General features: G+C 45.0%; 2 long non-coding RNA genes and 4 other non-coding genes across 7 annotated transcripts in view; 2 read left to right on the top strand and 4 right to left on the bottom strand.

Annotated features, from left to right (window-relative positions):
- Nucleotides 1–22,775, top strand: part of LOC127979065 (uncharacterized) — a 232,327-nt gene that overhangs the window by 21,502 nt on the left and 188,050 nt on the right. The gene's annotated exons all lie outside the window — the stretch shown is intronic.
- The window catches only part of LOC127979064 (uncharacterized), a 298,949-nt gene that overhangs the window by 152,652 nt on the left and 123,522 nt on the right, over nucleotides 1–22,775 (bottom strand). The gene's annotated exons all lie outside the window — the stretch shown is intronic.
- On the bottom strand, nucleotides 6,563–6,633 carry trnag-gcc (transfer RNA glycine (anticodon GCC)). Its single transcript has one exon. It is a non-coding gene; the product is annotated as a tRNA-Gly (tRNA).
- trnag-gcc (transfer RNA glycine (anticodon GCC)) lies at nucleotides 10,619–10,689 on the bottom strand. The gene has a single exon. It is a non-coding gene; the product is annotated as a tRNA-Gly (tRNA).
- Nucleotides 15,552–15,622, bottom strand: trnag-gcc (transfer RNA glycine (anticodon GCC)). Its single transcript has one exon. It is a non-coding gene; the product is annotated as a tRNA-Gly (tRNA).
- trnaa-agc (transfer RNA alanine (anticodon AGC)) lies at nucleotides 22,700–22,772 on the top strand. The gene has a single exon. It is a non-coding gene; the product is annotated as a tRNA-Ala (tRNA).

The following is a 22,775-nucleotide window of genomic DNA, read 5'->3' as shown; positions in this document are numbered from 1 at the left end:
TGTAAAACACTGATAAGTTGCCCACTTCTAAAGTAGCAAGATACACTGCTTTGCTTCTGCTGGAAATCGAACCTGGGTCTCCTGCGCGGGAAACAACATCTCTGACATTCAGCCACCAGTGAGTGAAGCTGCGCTGTGCTCATGGCTCTGGGGACAGCTGCCGCTTATGAAGAACGACTAACATGGCCTTAAAAACACGACCTCTGCTGCATTGGCCGGGAATCGGACCCGGGTCTCCCGCGTGGCAGGCGAGAATTCTACCACTGAACCACCAATGCTCTATTTCTGCAAGAATTCTACGAATTTATGTGGAAAATGCATCTCTTCAACTGGGTAATATCGACCAATGCTAAAGCTGAACAACTGACAGACAAACTGATCAAGTTCCATGGGTATTTGATGAACTGATATGAGCAAAAGTGTCTCTGAGCAAAGGGGAGTGGGGGAGGTCAATATCAAAAGTGAGAGGCGTTAACTTCTGTGGCCACCAGCTCCCTTAAGAACCACAGGGCACCTCAGCCTCCTGGACTGCACCAGATTTGTCAGTTCTTGCTGGGAGTCATTACCCTGCTCTTCCAACAAGCCACTGTCCAACTGTGACCTTGTAGCGCTGTCTTGGGGATCTTACATTACTTACCTTGCAGTTTATTCCACTTTCATGCAGGTCAGCATTGACCCCCTGGACATTTTTCTTCTGGTGTTTTTTAGAGACAACAAACAGGTCAGTTTACTCTCATTGGTTTCTTTAAGCCTGACCTTTCTTGCCTGCAGCCTTTTTATTGCCTTCAGGAGTTTTTCACAGGTGCATGAGCCATAATTGCTTGTACTTCGTTGAACAAGCATGGAAAAGCATTGTCTAGAGTGCTTCCACTAGTTCCCTGTAAAACACTGATAAGTTGCCCACTTCTAAAGTAGCAAGATACACTGCTTTGCTTCTGCTGGGAATCGAACCTGGGTCTCCTGCGCGGGAAACAACAACTCTGACATTCAGCCACCAGTGAGAGAAGCTGTGGCCACCAACTTCTGTGGCCACCAGCTCCCTTAAGAACCACAGGGCACCTCAGCCTCCTGGACTGCACCAGATTTGTCAGTTCTTGCTGGGAGTCATTACCCTGCTCTTCCAACAAGCCACTGTCCAACTGTGACCTTGTAGCGCTGTCTTGGGGATCTTACATTACTTACCTTGCAGTTTATTCCACTTTCATGCAGGTCAGCATTGACCCTGGACATTTTTCTTCTGGTGTTTTTTAGAGACAACAAACAGGTCAGTTTACTCTCATTGGTTTCTTTAAGCATGACCTTTCTTGCCTGCAGCCTTTTTATTGCCTTCAGGAGTTTTTCACAGGTGCATGAGCCATAATTGCTTGTACTTCGTTGAACAAGCATGGAAAAGCATTGTCTAGAGTGCTTCCACTAGTTCCCTGTAAAACACTGATAAGTTGCCCACTTCTAAAGTAGCAAGATACACTGCTTTGCTTCTGCTGGGAATCGAACCTGGGTCTCCTGCGCGGGAAACAACAACTATGACATTCAGCCACCAGTGAGTGAAGCTGCGCTGTACTCGTGGCTCTGGGGACAGATGCCGCTTATGAAGAACGACTAACATGGCCTTAAAAACACGACCTCTGCTGCATTGGCCGGGAATCGGACCCGGGTCTCCCGCGTGGCAGGCGAGAATTCTACCACTGAACCACAAATGCTCTATTTCTGCATGAATTCTACGAATTTATGTGGAAAATGCATCTCTTCAACTGGGTAATATCGACCAATGCTAAAGCTGAACAACTGACAGACAAACTGATCAAGTTCCATGGGTATTTGATGAACTGATATGAGCAAAAGTGTCTCTGAGCAAAGGGGAGTGGGGGAGGTCAATATCAAAAGTGAGAGGCGTTAACTTCTGTGGCCACCAGCTCCCTTAAGAACCACAGGGCACCTCAGCCTCCTGGACTGCACCAGATTTGTCAGTTCTTGCTGGGAGTCATTACCCTGCTCTTCCAACAAGCCACTGTCCAACTGTGACCTTGTACCGCTGTCTTGGGGATCTTACATTACTTACCTTGCAGTTTATTCCACTTTCATGCAGGTCAGCATTGACCCTGGACATTTTTCTTCTGGTGTTTTTTAGAGACAACAAACAGGTCAGTTTACTCTCATTGGTTTCTTTAAGCATGACCTTTCTTGCCTGCAGCCTTTTTATTGCCTTCAGGAGTTTTTCACAGGTGCATGAGCCATAATTGCTTGTACTTCGTTGAACAAGCATGGAAAAGCATTGTCTAGAGTGCTTCCACTAGTTCCCTGTAAAACACTGATAAGTTGCCCATTTCTAAAGTAGCAAGATACACTGCTTTGCTTCTGCTGGGAATCGAACCTGGGTCTCCTGCGCGGGAAACAACAACTATGACATTCAGCCACCAGTGAGTGAAGCTGCGCTGTACTCGTGGCTCTGGGGACAGATGCCGCTTATGAAGAACGACTAACATGGCCTTAAAAACACGACCTCTGCTGCATTGGCCTGGAATCGGACCCGGGTCTCTCGCGTGGCAGGCGAGAATTCTACCACTGAACCACCAATGCTCTATTTCTGCATGAATTCTACGAATTTATGTGGAAAATGCATCTCTTCAACTGGGTAATATCGACCAATGCTAAAGCTGAACAACTGACAGACAAACTGATCAAGTTCCATGGGTATTTGATGAACTGATATGAGCAAAAGTGTCTCTGAGCAAAGGGGAGTGGGGGAGGTCAATATCAAAAGTGAGAGGCGTTAACTTCTGTGGCCACCAGCTCCCTTAAGAACCACAGGGCACCTCAGCCTCCTGGACTGCACCAGATTTGTCAGTTCTTGCTGGGAGTCATTACCCTGCTCTTCCAACAAGCCACTGTCCAACTGTGACCTTGTAGCGCTGTCTTGGGGATCTTACATTACTTACCTTGCAGTTTATTCCACTTTCATGCAGATCAGCATTGACCCCCTGGACATTTTTCTTCTGGTGTTTTTTAGAGACAACAAACAGGTCAGTTTACTCTCATTGGTTTCTTTAAGCCTGACCTTTCTTGACTGCAGCCTTTTTATTGCCTTCAGGAGTTTTTCACAGGTGCATGAGCCATAATTGCTTGTACTTCGTTGAACAAGCATGGAAAAGCATTGTCTAGAGTGCTTCCACTAGTTCCCTGTAAAACACTGATAAGTTGCCCACTTCTAAAGTAGCAAGATACACTGCTTTGCTTCTGCTGGAAATCGAACCTGGGTCTCCTGCGCGGGAAACAACATCTCTGACATTCAGCCACCAGTGAGTGAAGCTGCGCTGTGCTCATGGCTCTGGGGACAGCTGCCGCTTATGAAGAACGACTAACATGGCCTTAAAAACACGACCTCTGCTGCATTGGCCGGGAATCGGACCCGGGTCTCCCGCGTGGCAGGCGAGAATTCTACCACTGAACCACCAATGCTCTATTTCTGCAAGAATTCTACGAATTTATGTGGAAAATGCATCTCTTCAACTGGGTAATATCGACCAATGCTAAAGCTGAACAACTGACAGACAAACTGATCAAGTTCCATGGGTATTTGATGAACTGATATGAGCAAAAGTGTCTCTGAGCAAAGGGGAGTGGGGGAGGTCAATATCAAAAGTGAGAGGCGTTAACTTCTGTGGCCACCAGCTCCCTTAAGAACCACAGGGCACCTCAGCCTCCTGGACTGCACCAGATTTGTCAGTTCTTGCTGGGAGTCATTACCCTGCTCTTCCAACAAGCCACTGTCCAACTGTGACCTTGTAGCGCTGTCTTGGGGATCTTACATTACTTACCTTGCAGTTTATTCCACTTTCATGCAGGTCAGCATTGACCCCCTGGACATTTTTCTTCTGGTGTTTTTTAGAGACAACAAACAGGTCAGTTTACTCTCATTGGTTTCTTTAAGCCTGACCTTTCTTGCCTGCAGCCTTTTTATTGCCTTCAGGAGTTTTTCACAGGTGCATGAGCCATAATTGCTTGTACTTCGTTGAACAAGCATGGAAAAGCATTGTCTAGAGTGCTTCCACTAGTTCCCTGTAAAACACTGATAAGTTGCCCACTTCTAAAGTAGCAAGATACACTGCTTTGCTTCTGCTGGGAATCGAACCTGGGTCTCCTGCGCGGGAAACAACAACTCTGACATTCAGCCACCAGTGAGAGAAGCTGTGGCCACCAACTTCTGTGGCCACCAGCTCCCTTAAGAACCACAGGGCACCTCAGCCTCCTGGACTGCACCAGATTTGTCAGTTCTTGCTGGGAGTCATTACCCTGCTCTTCCAACAAGCCACTGTCCAACTGTGACCTTGTAGCGCTGTCTTGGGGATCTTACATTACTTACCTTGCAGTTTATTCCACTTTCATGCAGATCAGCATTGACCCCCTGGACATTTTTCTTCTGGTGTTTTTTAGAGACAACAAACAGGTCAGTTTACTCTCATTGGTTTCTTTAAGCATGACCTTTCTTGCCTGCAGCCTTTTTATTGCCTTCAGGAGTTTTTCACAGGTGCATGAGCCATAATTGCTTGTACTTCGTTGAACAAGCATGGAAAAGCATTGTCTAGAGTGCTTCCACTAGTTCCCTGTAAAACACTGATAAGTTGCCCACTTCTAAAGTAGCAAGATACACTGCTTTGCTTCTGCTGGGATCGAACCTGGGTCTCCTGCGCGGGAAACAACAACTCTGACATTCAGCCACCAGTGAGAGAAGCTGCGCTGTGCTCGTGGCTCTGGGGACAGCTGCCGCTTATGAGGAACGACTAACATGGCCTTAAAAACACGACCTCTGCTGCATTGGCCGGGAATCGGACCCGGGTCTCCCGCGTGGCAGGCGAGGATTCTACCACTGAACCACCAATGCTCTATTTCTGCATGAATTCTACGAATTTATGTGGAAAATGCATCTCTTCAACTGGGTAATATCGACCAATGCTAAAGCTGAACAACTGACAGACAAACTGATCAAGTTCCATGGGTATTTGATGAACTGATATGAGCAAAAGTGTCTCTGAGCAAAGGGGAGTGGGGGAGGTCAATATCAAAAGTGAGAGGCGTTAACTTCTGTGGCCACCAGCTCCCTTAAGAACCACAGGGCACCTCAGCCTCCTGGACTGCACCAGATTTGTCAGTTCTTGCTGGGAGTCATTACCCTGCTCTTCCAACAAGCCACTGTCCAACTGTGACCTTGTACCGCTGTCTTGGGGATCTTACATTACTTACCTTGCAGTTTATTCCACTTTCATGCAGGTCAGCATTGACCCTGGACATTTTTCTTCTGGTGTTTTTTAGAGACAACAAACAGGTCAGTTTACTCTCATTGGTTTCTTTAAGCATGACCTTTCTTGCCTGCAGCCTTTTTATTGCCTTCAGGAGTTTTTCACAGGTGCATGAGCCATAATTGCTTGTACTTCGTTGAACAAGCATGGAAAAGCATTGTCTAGAGTGCTTCCACTAGTTCCCTGTAAAACACTGATAAGTTGCCCACTTCTAAAGTAGCAAGATACACTGCTTTGCTTCTGCTGGGAATCGAACCTGGGTCTCCTGCGCGGGAAACAAAAACTATGACATTCAGCCACCAGTGAGTGAAGCTGCGCTGTACTCGTGGCTCTGGGGACAGATGCCGCTTATGAAGAACGACTAACATGGCCTTAAAAACACGACCTCTGCTTCATTGGCCGGGAATCGGACCCGGGTCTCCCGCGTGGCAGGCGAGAATTCTACCACTGAACCACCAATGCTCTATTTCTGCATGAATTCTACAAATTTATGTGGAAAATGCATCTCTTCAACTGGGTAATATCAACCAATGCTAGAGCTGAACAACTGACAGACAAACTGATCAAGTTCCATGGGTATTTGATGAACTGATATGAGCAAAAGTGTCTCTGAGCAAAGGGGAGTGGGGGAGGTCAATATCAAAAGTGAGAGGCGTTAACTTCTGTGGCCACCAGCTCCCTTAAGAACCACAGGGCACCTCAGCCTCCTGGACTGCACCAGATTTGTCAGTTCTTGCTGGGAGTCATTACCCTGCTCTTCCAACAAGCCACTGTCCAACTGTGACCTTGTACCGCTGTCTTGGGGATCTTACATTACTTACCTTGCAGTTTATTCCACTTTCATGCAGGTCAGCATTGACCCTGGACATTTTTCTTCTGGTGTTTTTTAGAGACAACAAACAGGTCAGTTTACTCTCATTGGTTTCTTTAAGCATGACCTTTCTTGCCTGCAGCCTTTTTATTGCCTTCAGGAGTTTTTCACAGGTGCATGAGCCATAATTGCTTGTACTTCGTTGAACAAGCATGGAAAAGCATTGTCTAGAGTGCTTCCACTAGTTCCCTGTAAAACACTGATAAGTTGCCCACTTCTAAAGTAGCAAGATACACTGCTTTGCTTCTGCTGGGAATCGAACCTGGGTCTCCTGCGCGGGAAACAACAACTATGACATTCAGCCACCAGTGAGTGAAGCTGCGCTGTACTCGTGGCTCTGGGGACAGATGCCGCTTATGAAGAACGACTAACATGGCCTTAAAAACACGACCTCTGCTGCATTGGCCGGGAATCGGACCCGGGTCTCTCGCGTGGCAGGCGAGAATTCTACCACTGAACCACCAATGCTCTATTTCTGCATGAATTCTACGAATTTATGTGGAAAATGCATCTCTTCAACTGGGTAATATCGACCAATGCTAAAGCTGAACAACTGACAGACAAACTGATCAAGTTCCATGGGTATTTGATGAACTGATATGAGCAAAAGTGTCTCTGAGCAAAGGGGAGTGGGGGAGGTCAATATCAAAAGTGAGAGGCGTTAACTTCTGTGGCCACCAGCTCCCTTAAGAACCACAGGGCACCTCAGCCTCCTGGACTGCACCAGATTTGTCAGTTCTTGCTGGGAGTCATTACCCTGCTCTTCCAACAAGCCACTGTCCAACTGTGACCTTGTAGCGCTGTCTTGGGGATCTTACATTACTTACCTTGCAGTTTATTCCACTTTCATGCAGATCAGCATTGACCCCCTGGACATTTTTCTTCTGGTGTTTTTTAGAGACAACAAACAGGTCAGTTTACTCTCATTGGTTTCTTTAAGCCTGACCTTTCTTGACTGCAGCCTTTTTATTGCCTTCAGGAGTTTTTCACAGGTGCATGAGCCATAATTGCTTGTACTTCGTTGAACAAGCATGGAAAAGCATTGTCTAGAGTGCTTCCACTAGTTCCCTGTAAAACACTGATAAGTTGCCCACTTCTAAAGTAGCAAGATACACTGCTTTGCTTCTGCTGGAAATCGAACCTGGGTCTCCTGCGCGGGAAACAACATCTCTGACATTCAGCCACCAGTGAGTGAAGCTGCGCTGTGCTCATGGCTCTGGGGACAGCTGCCGCTTATGAAGAACGACTAACATGGCCTTAAAAACACGACCTCTGCTGCATTGGCCGGGAATCGGACCCGGGTCTCCCGCGTGGCAGGCGAGAATTCTACCACTGAACCACCAATGCTCTATTTCTGCAAGAATTCTACGAATTTATGTGGAAAATGCATCTCTTCAACTGGGTAATATCGACCAATGCTAAAGCTGAACAACTGACAGACAAACTGATCAAGTTCCATGGGTATTTGATGAACTGATATGAGCAAAAGTGTCTCTGAGCAAAGGGGAGTGGGGGAGGTCAATATCAAAAGTGAGAGGCGTTAACTTCTGTGGCCACCAGCTCCCTTAAGAACCACAGGGCACCTCAGCCTCCTGGACTGCACCAGATTTGTCAGTTCTTGCTGGGAGTCATTACCCTGCTCTTCCAACAAGCCACTGTCCAACTGTGACCTTGTAGCGCTGTCTTGGGGATCTTACATTACTTACCTTGCAGTTTATTCCACTTTCATGCAGGTCAGCATTGACCCCCTGGACATTTTTCTTCTGGTGTTTTTTAGAGACAACAAACAGGTCAGTTTACTCTCATTGGTTTCTTTAAGCATGACCTTTCTTGCCTGCAGCCTTTTTATTGCCTTCAGGAGTTTTTCACAGGTGCATGAGCCATAATTGCTTGTACTTCGTTGAACAAGCATGGAAAAGCATTGTCTAGAGTGCTTCCACTAGTTCCCTGTAAAACACTGATAAGTTGCCCACTTCTAAAGTAGCAAGATACACTGCTTTGCTTCTGCTGGGAATCGAACCTGGGTCTCCTGCGCGGGAAACAACAACTCTGACATTCAGCCACCAGTGAGAGAAGCTGTGGCCACCAACTTCTGTGGCCACCAGCTCCCTTAAGAACCACAGGGCACCTCAGCCTCCTGGACTGCACCAGATTTGTCAGTTCTTGCTGGGAGTCATTACCCTGCTCTTCCAACAAGCCACTGTCCAACTGTGACCTTGTAGCGCTGTCTTGGGGATCTTACATTACTTACCTTGCAGTTTATTCCACTTTCATGCAGATCAGCATTGACCCCCTGGACATTTTTCTTCTGGTGTTTTTTAGAGACAACAAACAAGTCAGTTTACTCTCATTGGTTTCTTTAAGCCTGACCTTTCTTGCCTGCAGCCTTTTTATTGCCTTCAGGAGTTTTTCACAGGTGCATGAGCCATAATTGCTTGTACTTCATTGAACAAGCATGGAAAAGCATTGTCTAGAGTGCTTCCACTAGTTCCCTGTAAAACACTGATAAGTTGCCCACTTCTAAAGTAGCAAGATACACTGCTTTGCTTCTGCTGGGAATCGAACCTGGGTCTCCTGCGCGGAAACAACATCTCTGACATTCAGCCACCAGTGAGTGAAGCTGCGCTGTGCTCATGGCTCTGGGGACAGCTGCCGCTTATGAAGAACGACTAACATGGCCTTAAAAACACGACCTCTGCTGCATTGGCCGGGAATCGGACCCGGGTCTCCCGCGTGGCAGGCGAGAATTCTACCACTGAACCACCAATGCTCTATTTCTGCAAGAATTCTACGAATTTATGTGGAAAATGCATCTCTTCAACTGGGTAATATCGACCAATGCTAAAGCTGAACAACTGACAGACAAACTGATCAAGTTCCATGGGTATTTGATGAACTGATATGAGCAAAAGTGTCTCTGAGCAAAGGGGAGTGGGGGAGGTCAATATCAAAAGTGAGAGGCGTTAACTTCTGTGGCCACCAGCTCCCTTAAGAACCACAGGGCACCTCAGCCTCCTGGACTGCACCAGATTTGTCAGTTCTTGCTGGGAGTCATTACCCTGCTCTTCCAACAAGCCACTGTCCAACTGTGACCTTGTACCGCTGTCTTGGGGATCTTACATTACTTACCTTGCAGTTTATTCCACTTTCATGCAGGTCAGCATTGACCCTGGACATTTTTCTTCTGGTGTTTTTTAGAGACAACAAACAGGTCAGTTTACTCTCATTGGTTTCTTTAAGCATGACCTTTCTTGCCTGCAGCCTTTTTATTGCCTTCAGGAGTTTTTCACAGGTGCATGAGCCATAATTGCTTGTACTTCGTTGAACAAGCATGGAAAAGCATTGTCTAGAGTGCTTCCACTAGTTCCCTGTAAAACACTGATAAGTTGCCCACTTCTAAAGTAGCAAGATACACTGCTTTGCTTCTGCTGGGAATCGAACCTGGGTCTCCTGCGCGGGAAACAACAACTATGACATTCAGCCACCAGTGAGTGAAGCTGCGCTGTACTCGTGGCTCTGGGGACAGATGCCGCTTATGAAGAACGACTAACATGGCCTTAAAAACACGACCTCTGCTGCATTGGCCGGGAATCGGACCCTGGTCTCCCGCGTGGCAGGCGAGAATTCTACCACTGAACCACCAATGCTCTATTTCTGCATGAATTCTACGAATTTATGTGGAAAATGCATCTCTTCAACTGGGTAATATCGACCAATGCTAAAGCTGAACAACTGACAGACAAACTGATCAAGTTCCATGGGTATTTGATGAACTGATATGAGCAAAAGTGTCTCTGAGCAAAGGGGAGTGGGGGAGGTCAATATCAAAAGTGAGAGGCGTTAACTTCTGTGGCCACCAGCTCCCTTAAGAACCACAGGGCACCTCAGCCTCCTGGACTGCACCAGATTTGTCAGTTCTTGCTGGGAGTCATTACCCTGCTCTTCCAACAAGCCACTGTCCAACTGTGACCTTGTACCGCTGTCTTGGGGATCTTACATTACTTACCTTGCAGTTTATTCCACTTTCATGCAGGTCAGCATTGACCCTGGACATTTTTCTTCTGGTGTTTTTTAGAGACAACAAACAGGTCAGTTTACTCTCATTGGTTTCTTTAAGCATGACCTTTCTTGCCTGCAGCCTTTTTATTGCCTTCAGGAGTTTTTCACAGGTGCATGAGCCATAATTGCTTGTACTTCGTTGAACAAGCATGGAAAAGCATTGTCTAGAGTGCTTCCACTAGTTCCCTGTAAAACACTGATAAGTTGCCCACTTCTAAAGTAGCAAGATACACTGCTTTGCTTCTGCTGGGAATCGAACCTGGGTCTCCTGCGCGGGAAACAACAACTATGACATTCAGCCACCAGTGAGTGAAGCTGCGCTGTACTCGTGGCTCTGGGGACAGATGCCGCTTATGAAGAACGACTAACATGGCCTTAAAAACACGACCTCTGCTGCATTGGCCGGGAATCGGACCCGGGTCTCTCGCGTGGCAGGCGAGAATTCTACCACTGAACCACCAATGCTCTATTTCTGCATGAATTCTACGAATTTATGTGGAAAATGCATCTCTTCAACTGGGTAATATCGACCAATGCTAAAGCTGAACAACTGACAGACAAACTGATCAAGTTCCATGGGTATTTGATGAACTGATATGAGCAAAAGTGTCTCTGAGCAAAGGGGAGTGGGGGAGGTCAATATCAAAAGTGAGAGGCGTTAACTTCTGTGGCCACCAGCTCCCTTAAGAACCACAGGGCACCTCAGCCTCCTGGACTGCACCAGATTTGTCAGTTCTTGCTGGGAGTCATTACCCTGCTCTTCCAACAAGCCACTGTCCAACTGTGACCTTGTAGCGCTGTCTTGGGGATCTTACATTACTTACCTTGCAGTTTATTCCACTTTCATGCAGATCAGCATTGACCCCCTGGACATTTTTCTTCTGGTGTTTTTTAGAGACAACAAACAGGTCAGTTTACTCTCATTGGTTTCTTTAAGCCTGACCTTTCTTGACTGCAGCCTTTTTATTGCCTTCAGGAGTTTTTCACAGGTGCATGAGCCATAATTGCTTGTACTTCGTTGAACAAGCATGGAAAAGCATTGTCTAGAGTGCTTCCACTAGTTCCCTGTAAAACACTGATAAGTTGCCCACTTCTAAAGTAGCAAGATACACTGCTTTGCTTCTGCTGGAAATCGAACCTGGGTCTCCTGCGCGGGAAACAACATCTCTGACATTCAGCCACCAGTGAGTGAAGCTGCGCTGTGCTCATGGCTCTGGGGACAGCTGCCGCTTATGAAGAACGACTAACATGGCCTTAAAAACACGACCTCTGCTGCATTGGCCGGGAATCGGACCCGGGTCTCCCGCGTGGCAGGCGAGAATTCTACCACTGAACCACCAATGCTCTATTTCTGCAAGAATTCTACGAATTTATGTGGAAAATGCATCTCTTCAACTGGGTAATATCGACCAATGCTAAAGCTGAACAACTGACAGACAAACTGATCAAGTTCCATGGGTATTTGATGAACTGATATGAGCAAAAGTGTCTCTGAGCAAAGGGGAGTGGGGGAGGTCAATATCAAAAGTGAGAGGCGTTAACTTCTGTGGCCACCAGCTCCCTTAAGAACCACAGGGCACCTCAGCCTCCTGGACTGCACCAGATTTGTCAGTTCTTGCTGGGAGTCATTACCCTGCTCTTCCAACAAGCCACTGTCCAACTGTGACCTTGTAGCGCTGTCTTGGGGATCTTACATTACTTACCTTGCAGTTTATTCCACTTTCATGCAGGTCAGCATTGACCCCCTGGACATTTTTCTTCTGGTGTTTTTTAGAGACAACAAACAGGTCAGTTTACTCTCATTGGTTTCTTTAAGCCTGACCTTTCTTGCCTGCAGCCTTTTTATTGCCTTCAGGAGTTTTTCACAGGTGCATGAGCCATAATTGCTTGTACTTCGTTGAACAAGCATGGAAAAGCATTGTCTAGAGTGCTTCCACTAGTTCCCTGTAAAACACTGATAAGTTGCCCACTTCTAAAGTAGCAAGATACACTGCTTTGCTTCTGCTGGGAATCGAACCTGGGTCTCCTGCGCGGGAAACAACAACTCTGACATTCAGCCACCAGTGAGAGAAGCTGCGCTGTGCTCGTGGCTCTGGGGACAGCTGCCGCTTATGAGGAACGACTAACATGGCCTTAAAAACACGACCTCTGCTGCATTGGCCGGGAATCGGACCCGGGTCTCCCGCGTGGCAGGCGAGAATTCTACCACTGAACCACCAATGCTCTATTTCTGCAAGAATTCTACGAATTTATGTGGAAAATGCATCTCTTCAACTGGGTAATATCGACCAATGCTAAAGCTGAACAACTGACAGACAAACTGATCAAGTTCCATGGGTATTTGATGAACTGATATGAGCAAAAGTGTCTCTGAGCAAAGGGGAGTGGGGGAGGTCAATATCAAAAGTGAGAGGCGTTAACTTCTGTGGCCACCAGCTCCCTTAAGAACCACAGGGCACCTCAGCCTCCTGGACTGCACCAGATTTGTCAGTTCTTGCTGGGAGTCATTACCCTGCTCTTCCAACAAGCCACTGTCCAACTGTGACCTTGTACCGCTGTCTTGGGGATCTTACATTACTTACCTTGCAGTTTATTCCACTTTCATGCAGGTCAGCATTGACCCTGGACATTTTTCTTCTGGTGTTTTTTAGAGACAACAAACAGGTCAGTTTACTCTCATTGGTTTCTTTAAGCATGACCTTTCTTGCCTGCAGCCTTTTTATTGCCTTCAGGAGTTTTTCACAGGTGCATGAGCCATAATTGCTTGTACTTCGTTGAACAAGCATGGAAAAGCATTGTCTAGAGTGCTTCCACTAGTTCCCTGTAAAACACTGATAAGTTGCCCACTTCTAAAGTAGCAAGATACACTGCTTTGCTTCTGCTGGGAATCGAACCTGGGTCTCCTGCGCGGGAAACAACAACTCTGACATTCAGCCACCAGTGAGAGAAGCTGTGGCCACCAACTTCTGTGGCCACCAGCTCCCTTAAGAACCACAGGGCACCTCAGCCTCCTGGACTGCACCAGATTTGTCAGTTCTTGCTGGGAGTCATTACCCTGCTCTTCCAACAAGCCACTGTCCAACTGTGACCTTGTAGCGCTGTCTTGGGGATCTTACATTACTTACCTTGCAGTTTATTCCACTTTCATGCAGATCAGCATTGACCCCCTGGACATTTTTCTTCTGGTGTTTTTTAGAGACAACAAACAAGTCAGTTTACTCTCATTGGTTTCTTTAAGCCTGACCTTTCTTGCCTGCAGCCTTTTTATTGCCTTCAGGAGTTTTTCACAGGTGCATGAGCCATAATTGCTTGTACTTCATTGAACAAGCATGGAAAAGCATTGTCTAGAGTGCTTCCACTAGTTCCCTGTAAAACACTGATAAGTTGCCCACTTCTAAAGTAGCAAGATACACTGCTTTGCTTCTGCTGGGAATCGAACCTGGGTCTCCTGCGCGGAAACAACATCTCTGACATTCAGCCACCAGTGAGTGAAGCTGCGCTGTGCTCATGGCTCTGGGGACAGCTGCCGCTTATGAAGAACGACTAACATGGCCTTAAAAACACGACCTCTGCTGCATTGGCCGGGAATCGGACCCGGGTCTCCCGCGTGGCAGGCGAGAATTCTACCACTGAACCACCAATGCTCTATTTCTGCAAGAATTCTACGAATTTATGTGGAAAATGCATCTCTTCAACTGGGTAATATCGACCAATGCTAAAGCTGAACAACTGACAGACAAACTGATCAAGTTCCATGGGTATTTGATGAACTGATATGAGCAAAAGTGTCTCTGAGCAAAGGGGAGTGGGGGAGGTCAATATCAAAAGTGAGAGGCGTTAACTTCTGTGGCCACCAGCTCCCTTAAGAACCACAGGGCACCTCAGCCTCCTGGACTGCACCAGATTTGTCAGTTCTTGCTGGGAGTCATTACCCTGCTCTTCCAACAAGCCACTGTCCAACTGTGACCTTGTACCGCTGTCTTGGGGATCTTACATTACTTACCTTGCAGTTTATTCCACTTTCATGCAGGTCAGCATTGACCCTGGACATTTTTCTTCTGGTGTTTTTTAGAGACAACAAACAGGTCAGTTTACTCTCATTGGTTTCTTTAAGCATGACCTTTCTTGCCTGCAGCCTTTTTATTGCCTTCAGGAGTTTTTCACAGGTGCATGAGCCATAATTGCTTGTACTTCGTTGAACAAGCATGGAAAAGCATTGTCTAGAGTGCTTCCACTAGTTCCCTGTAAAACACTGATAAGTTGCCCACTTCTAAAGTAGCAAGATACACTGCTTTGCTTCTGCTGGGAATCGAACCTGGGTCTCCTGCGCGGGAAACAACAACTATGACATTCAGCCACCAGTGAGTGAAGCTGCGCTGTACTCGTGGCTCTGGGGACAGATGCCGCTTATGAAGAACGACTAACATGGCCTTAAAAACACGACCTCTGCTGCATTGGCCGGGAATCGGACCCTGGTCTCCCGCGTGGCAGGCGAGAATTCTACCACTGAACCACCAATGCTCTATTTCTGCATGAATTCTACGAATTTATGTGGAAAATGCATCTCTTCAACTGGGTAATATCGACCAATGCTAAAGCTGAACAACTGACAGACAAACTGATCAAGTTCCATGGGTATTTGATGAACTGATATGAGCAAAAGTGTCTCTGAGCAAAGGGGAGTGGGGGAGGTCAATATCAAAAGTGAGAGGCGTTAACTTCTGTGGCCACCAGCTCCCTTAAGAACCACAGGGCACCTCAGCCTCCTGGACTGCACCAGATTTGTCAGTTCTTGCTGGGAGTCATTACCCTGCTCTTCCAACAAGCCACTGTCCAACTGTGACCTTGTACCGCTGTCTTGGGGATCTTACATTACTTACCTTGCAGTTTATTCCACTTTCATGCAGGTCAGCATTGACCCTGGACATTTTTCTTCTGGTGTTTTTTAGAGACAACAAACAGGTCAGTTTACTCTCATTGGTTTCTTTAAGCATGACCTTTCTTGCCTGCAGCCTTTTTATTGCCTTCAGGAGTTTTTCACAGGTGCATGAGCCATAATTGCTTGTACTTCGTTGAACAAGCATGGAAAAGCATTGTCTAGAGTGCTTCCACTAGTTCCCTGTAAAACACTGATAAGTTGCCCACTTCTAAAGTAGCAAGATACACTGCTTTGCTTCTGCTGGGAATCGAACCTGGGTCTCCTGCGCGGGAAACAACAACTATGACATTCAGCCACCAGTGAGTGAAGCTGCGCTGTACTCGTGGCTCTGGGGACAGATGCCGCTTATGAAGAACGACTAACATGGCCTTAAAAACACGACCTCTGCTGCATTGGCCGGGAATCGGACCCGGGTCTCTCGCGTGGCAGGCGAGAATTCTACCACTGAACCACCAATGCTCTATTTCTGCATGAATTCTACGAATTTATGTGGAAAATGCATCTCTTCAACTGGGTAATATCGACCAATGCTAAAGCTGAACAACTGACAGACAAACTGATCAAGTTCCATGGGTATTTGATGAACTGATATGAGCAAAAGTGTCTCTGAGCAAAGGGGAGTGGGGGAGGTCAATATCAAAAGTGAGAGGCGTTAACTTCTGTGGCCACCAGCTCCCTTAAGAACCACAGGGCACCTCAGCCTCCTGGACTGCACCAGATTTGTCAGTTCTTGCTGGGAGTCATTACCCTGCTCTTCCAACAAGCCACTGTCCAACTGTGACCTTGTAGCGCTGTCTTGGGGATCTTACATTACTTACCTTGCAGTTTATTCCACTTTCATGCAGATCAGCATTGACCCCCTGGACATTTTTCTTCTGGTGTTTTTTAGAGACAACAAACAGGTCAGTTTACTCTCATTGGTTTCTTTAAGCCTGACCTTTCTTGACTGCAGCCTTTTTATTGCCTTCAGGAGTTTTTCACAGGTGCATGAGCCATAATTGCTTGTACTTCGTTGAACAAGCATGGAAAAGCATTGTCTAGAGTGCTTCCACTAGTTCCCTGTAAAACACTGATAAGTTGCCCACTTCTAAAGTAGCAAGATACACTGCTTTGCTTCTGCTGGAAATCGAACCTGGGTCTCCTGCGCGGGAAACAACATCTCTGACATTCAGCCACCAGTGAGTGAAGCTGCGCTGTGCTCATGGCTCTGGGGACAGCTGCCGCTTATGAAGAACGACTAACATGGCCTTAAAAACACGACCTCTGCTGCATTGGCCGGGAATCGGACCCGGGTCTCCCGCGTGGCAGGCGAGAATTCTACCACTGAACCACCAATGCTCTATTTCTGCAAGAATTCTACGAATTTATGTGGAAAATGCATCTCTTCAACTGGGTAATATCGACCAATGCTAAAGCTGAACAACTGACAGACAAACTGATCAAGTTCCATGGGTATTTGATGAACTGATATGAGCAAAAGTGTCTCTGAGCAAAGGGGAGTGGGGGAGGTCAATATCAAAAGTGAGAGGCGTTAACTTCTGTGGCCACCAGCTCCCTTAAGAACCACAGGGCACCTCAGCCTCCTGGACTGCACCAGATTTGTCAGTTCTTGCTGGGAGTCATTACCCTGCTCTTCCAACAAGCCACTGTCCAACTGTGACCTTGTAGCGCTGTCTTGGGGATCTTACATTACTTACCTTGCAGTTTATTCCACTTTCATGCAGGTCAGCATTGACCCCCTGGACATTTTTCTTCTGGTGTTTTTTAGAGACAACAAACAGGTCAGTTTACTCTCATTGGTTTCTTTAAGCCTGACCTTTCTTGCCTGCAGCCTTTTTATTGCCTTCAGGAGTTTTTCACAGGTGCATGAGCCATAATTGCTTGTACTTCGTTGAACAAGCATGGAAAAGCATTGTCTAGAGTGCTTCCACTAGTTCCCTGTAAAACACTGATAAGTTGCCCACTTCTAAAGTAGCAAGATACACTGCTTTGCTTCTGCTGGGAATCGAACCTGGGTCTCCTGCGCGGGAAACAACAACTCTGACATTCAGCCACCAGTGAGAGAAGCTGCGCTGTGCTCGTGGCTCTGGGGACAGCTGCCGCTTATGAGGAACGACTAACATGGCCTTAAAAACACGACCTCTGCTGCATTGGCCGGGAATCGGACCCGGGTCTCCCGCGTGGCAGGCGAGAATTCTACCACTGAACCACCAATGCTCTATTTCTGCAAGAATTCTACGAATTTATGTGGAAAATGCATCTCTTCAACTGGGTAATATCGACCAATGCTAAAGCTGAACAACTGACAGACAAACTGATCAAGTTCCATGGGTATTTGATGAACTGATATGAGCAAAAGTGTCTCTGAGCAAAGGGGAGTGGGGGAGGTCAATATCAAAAGTGAGAGGCGTTAACTTCTGTGGCCACCAGCTCCCTTAAGAACCACAGGGCACCTCAGCCTCCTGGACTGCACCAGATTTGTCAGTTCTTGCTGGGAGTCATTACCCTGCTCTTCCAACAAGCCACTGTCCAACTGTGACCTTGTACCGCTGTCTTGGGGATCTTACATTACTTACCTTGCAGTTTATTCCACTTTCATGCAGGTCAGCATTGACCCTGGACATTTTTCTTCTGGTGTTTTTTAGAGACAACAAACAGGTCAGTTTACTCTCATTGGTTTCTTTAAGCATGACCTTTCTTGCCTGCAGCCTTTTTATTGCCTTCAGGAGTTTTTCACAGGTGCATGAGCCATAATTGCTTGTACTTCGTTGAACAAGCATGGAAAAGCATTGTCTAGAGTGCTTCCACTAGTTCCCTGTAAAACACTGATAAGTTGCCCACTTCTAAAGTAGCAAGATACACTGCTTTGCTTCTGCTGGGAATCGAACCTGGGTCTCCTGCGCGGGAAACAACAACTATGACATTCAGCCACCAGTGAGTGAAGCTGCGCTGTACTCGTGGCTCTGGGGACAGATGCCGCTTATGAAGAACGACTAACATGGCCTTAAAAACACGACCTCTGCTGCATTGGCCGGGAATCGGACCCGGGTCTCCCGCGCCGCGGCCTTGAATTGTTTAGCTAAACGGCCCTAAACCGTTTTCCATTCATTCTCAATGGTAGTGCTAAACCACTACGGATGTAATATACTTTCGGCCGCTAGCGCTCTCGTGGCGCTCTTCCGGTTTTCGGCACCGCGGGAAGTTTGAATTCGCAGAAGAAGGAGAAGAAGAAAACACACAACAGCGATCGCCTCCGTTGTTAAATTCAACGCATTCTCAAGCGTCTATCAACGGTAAGATACTTTACGTGATATCAGCTGACGTTTCGTTACCGTTAATGATGAAATCACGTTGGTAAACTTTGCTCGTTTCTAAACGGTTTACTATAGTTCAGCCTAGATAGATTTGTTTGCAAATTATGAATGAACATAGCCATGATTTACGTTTCTGTGTATTGTTTGTCATCATTAACATGTCATCTGTTGATTACAAGTTGAATTATGAATGAAGTAAACATTATTTTCACTTTTGTGATGAGATTACATGTATTCCACAGTTCAAAAATGTTTTCTGACTATGGTTTTACTATAGTAACCATGATTTAGCCATGTTATTTTAGTAGAATCACAACAATAAATGTACTATTGTTGTTATTGCATTGGCATTATATTTACAGGACAGTCATGAGACTTTAAATGAATATCAGTCTGCCAAGAACAGCAAGATTACTATAGTTTTACAATTAAACTGCATACAGTCTTACAGGATTTAAAAACTTTTTATTTGTGAATATCATACAGTCCCAATGCTTACAGAGACACACACACACACACACACACATATATATATATATATATATATATAATATTATGTGCTTCAATTTAAGTATTATTTATTTGTGAATATCATACAGTCCCAATGCTTACACACATACAGAGACACACACGTATATATATATATATATATATATATATATATATATATATATATATATATAATATTATGTGTATCAATTTAAGTATTATTTATGTATGTGAGTGTGTTTGTTTGTGTCTGTAATATAGTTATAATTATTCTTTTTTTAATATTGCTATATTGTTGTTGTTCTTTCAGAGAGCACTGCTTCTTCACTGATTGTGTCTTTGCTGTCATCTTTTCCTGGGACCTGAGCAGATCTTCAGTCAGAGACAGGTGAATATTTAACACATTAACAACAAACACACAAGAGTTCCTGCAGGTTTTAAAGTCTTAAAATGTCTTAATTTACCCTTACACAAATTAATGCCTTAAGAAAGTTTGAAAGGAATGAATCACTTCCTCTGAGTTTTGTCTTGTTTTCCAGTGCAGATATCTTTCCATCAATATGTAATTTATGATGCAAATGTAAAATAAAGTCTTGAAAAATGTAACACTAATTAAATGAGTTTACTAAGGAGCCTCGCACATGACATGCAGGAAAAAATATAAGGCTAAAACGTGTGTATGATTTACTAATTCATTCCCTCAATGTACTAAAACGTGCACACGATTACTATAGCGTTCCCTCGATTTACTATTGCCAGCAAATTAGTAAAGCATGCACACAATTTATTTATTTTTTTCTTGCATGTCATGTGCGGGGCTCCTTAGTTTACACTTAAAACAATAAAAAAATATTTGTCAATGATTTACTATAACTTTTCTTTGAATTTAGGTGACTTTTTTCCCCAAATCGCAGATATTACTTCTTGTTATAATTACACAATTCTTTCAAACAAGTCTTTGTATTTCATGTAATTTTGTATCTCCAGTAAATGTATCTTTATTTAATAATATTTATGCATGTTCACTGGAAAACAAGGCAAAAACACTGATGAAGAACAGCCTGTTTTGCAGCATGATCTGAACGTACAGTAACATATGAAATGTTGTAGTGTCTGGGAGCAGAGGCTTTCAGTGTGTTTCTGTCAAATTAAATTATGAATATCTGTTGGAAGTTGTGTTTTCAACTCTGAAGTTAATACTACTATCCAGACATTTCCATTTACAGAACATATTTGTGTTTTTCCTCATTTGTTCCTCAAATTTGATTTGCTTGGTTTTAAAAAGGTCTTAACTTCACCTTCATAAACCTGAAGAAACTCTGTTTCCTTACACATTAAACTCAATATTCAGCTTGTTGTAGACCCCACTGGTTCTCTGTCTGTGTCCTCGCTGTCCTCATATCATGGGTCTCATGTGGAGCCTCACTCTGAAGGTTCATGATGCAGAAATTGATCACATGTTTCCCCTCTGTATAGGAGCTACATTTATGTCACCTCTGCATGTGCTGGCCGTACCCGACCTGTGAAGACTGCTGACAGGGTGTTTGTACTGGACAACGAACGCTGAGCCTATCGACAACTTGCTTAATAAACACCACAGGAAGACATCCTAACAGCACGCTCCATCTGACCACAAAACTACACGTCACTGTATGTCAAGCGCCTGACCACACTGCTGAACACCAGTTCTTCATTAAACACGACTGCAGAGAAGTAAACACCAGGATGTCATTCCAAGACTTTATGGAAATGGAGCACTTTAGACTGAACTGAAGGACACAAAGAAACGGGACTGCAAAAACACGAAAGGCCTGGAGATGAACACGTTGTTCACTTGTGCAGATTTTGTGAAATGGAACTTAGCCAGGATCCAAACAGTCCTCACACACACACACACACACACACACACACACACACACACACACACACACACACACACACACACACAGGCTATCCTGAAATAAGTTCAAAAAAGTTTTTGAAAAAAAGTAAAGCTAAAGTCTTCTTTATTTACCAACATCAGGGCATTGAGAAAGAGGTGACCTGGAAAGAGTCTAAAGAAAAATACGAGATATTAATTTGCAGCTTATTTAGCAATATTTAACTCATGTATATACTGTATATTTTAATTTTTCAGTGTGAGATTGTAATATCTATTTATATTGTCAGAATTCTTTTTTCTATTTAATTATTTTGGCTTGATCTTAAAAGGTGCTAAAAGCATTTAATAAACACAACTGAAAAATACAAATTGCTTCACGAGTGCTGTTTCCACTTCGTATGACTAATATTTTACAGTGTCTATGGTTTTGAAAACTCTTACTTGATCAGTTATCTTAAGTGTGACTTACATTATTCCATCAATCAATTTTCACTCAGTACTTGAATATTACTCAGTTAAATTAAATTTTCTTCAATTTACATTTGAAAAGTAATTTAATATAACCATTTGTGTTTTTATATAATCATGTAATGTATACTAGCATTATTTTACTGTGTTTATTTTATATAATCCTTTGCTTTGTAATCCAAAAAGGAAAGACATAAATTTCAAAAACTTTGTAGCTGTAAGGTGTTGTTAAATGTTAGATTTTTTTTATTTATTAAAAAGCATAAAGCTGAGTTTAATAATAGTTTAGACCAGTGTGAGTGGGATTCGAACCCCGGTCCAAATGAATGCATGAAAAAATCTGATTGGCTGTGACGTAATTTCCGCTCTTTGGCCAGCTGCTGCAGTCTGATTGGCTGTCAGCGCATGACAACTATTCGCGGCTGGCCCCCGCGAGACCAACGAGCCTTCCTGCGCTGGGCCGAGAAAAAAGAGCTACTGCAGCATCAATAAAAGAAGGAACATGAACTAACGTGGAAGCAATCAAAGACCTCGAGACAGTGTTAAAGGCTAACGAACGCAAGTTGGCCTCTTAACTGACCTAAAAATGTGGCTGTATCTAACATGTAGAGGGATGTTAGGGAGGACAGCTGAAACTGTCAGATGTCACTTAGACCAGCGGTTCTCAATTCCAGTCCTCGAGCCCCCTGCTCTTCAGATTTTGTATGTTTCTCGTATAGCTTCAGACATTTGTTCCATTCAAACGTAAGTGCCCTGAGAAGTGGACATCACATGACATCCCTCCGTGATTCAAGTTCAGAGCGTATGTGTACGTTCAGTTCAAAGTGACTAACACAGAGGTGTACAGAGGTATACAGAGGTATATGATGTCACACTTGTCCATGTGTGAAGACGTTGCGCAGCGCAAATCCGTGAACCAATGTTCCTAAGTGAAGTAAACTTCGACGGATTTCCCCTGCTCAGGGAGTGGGGAGCAATGAACACTGTGTAGGGACCATGTCAATCGCAAGGAGCTCACTTCTAATGAGCTGATTATCCAAATCAGGTGTGCTAACAAAGAGAGACATGCAAAATATGCAGACCTTTGGGGAGCGAGGACTGGAATGGAGAACCGCTTCCTTATTCTTTAAGTCAGTGTGAGAAAAAGAGGTGAGAAGTTGTCTGCGTGACCCGAGTGATGCAAGGTGGTCTGCATAATACAAGAATCCGCACATGCATACTGGCGTAACAAGACCGAGAAGGTCCTTTAACACAAAAGCTAAATCTCTTTGTTAATTCGACAACACAATCGCGGCCAGTGCAAAGGTGCAAGCCCAGAGGAGGGACGGCCTCTTTGCATCAAGCCGGTCATTCGCAGCTATGCTCGTCATTCTTGAAAGGCCAGGGGAATTAGCTCAAATGGTAGAGCGCTCGCTTAGCATGCGAGAGGTAGCGGGATCGATGCCCGCATTCTCCAAGT

Source organism: Carassius gibelio, chromosome B19, assembly GCF_023724105.1.
Source record: "Carassius gibelio isolate Cgi1373 ecotype wild population from Czech Republic chromosome B19, carGib1.2-hapl.c, whole genome shotgun sequence".
Lineage (NCBI taxonomy): Eukaryota > Metazoa > Chordata > Actinopteri > Cypriniformes > Cyprinidae > Carassius > Carassius gibelio.
Note: the sequence above shows the minus strand (reverse complement) of the source record. Positions and strands in the feature narration are given on the sequence as shown.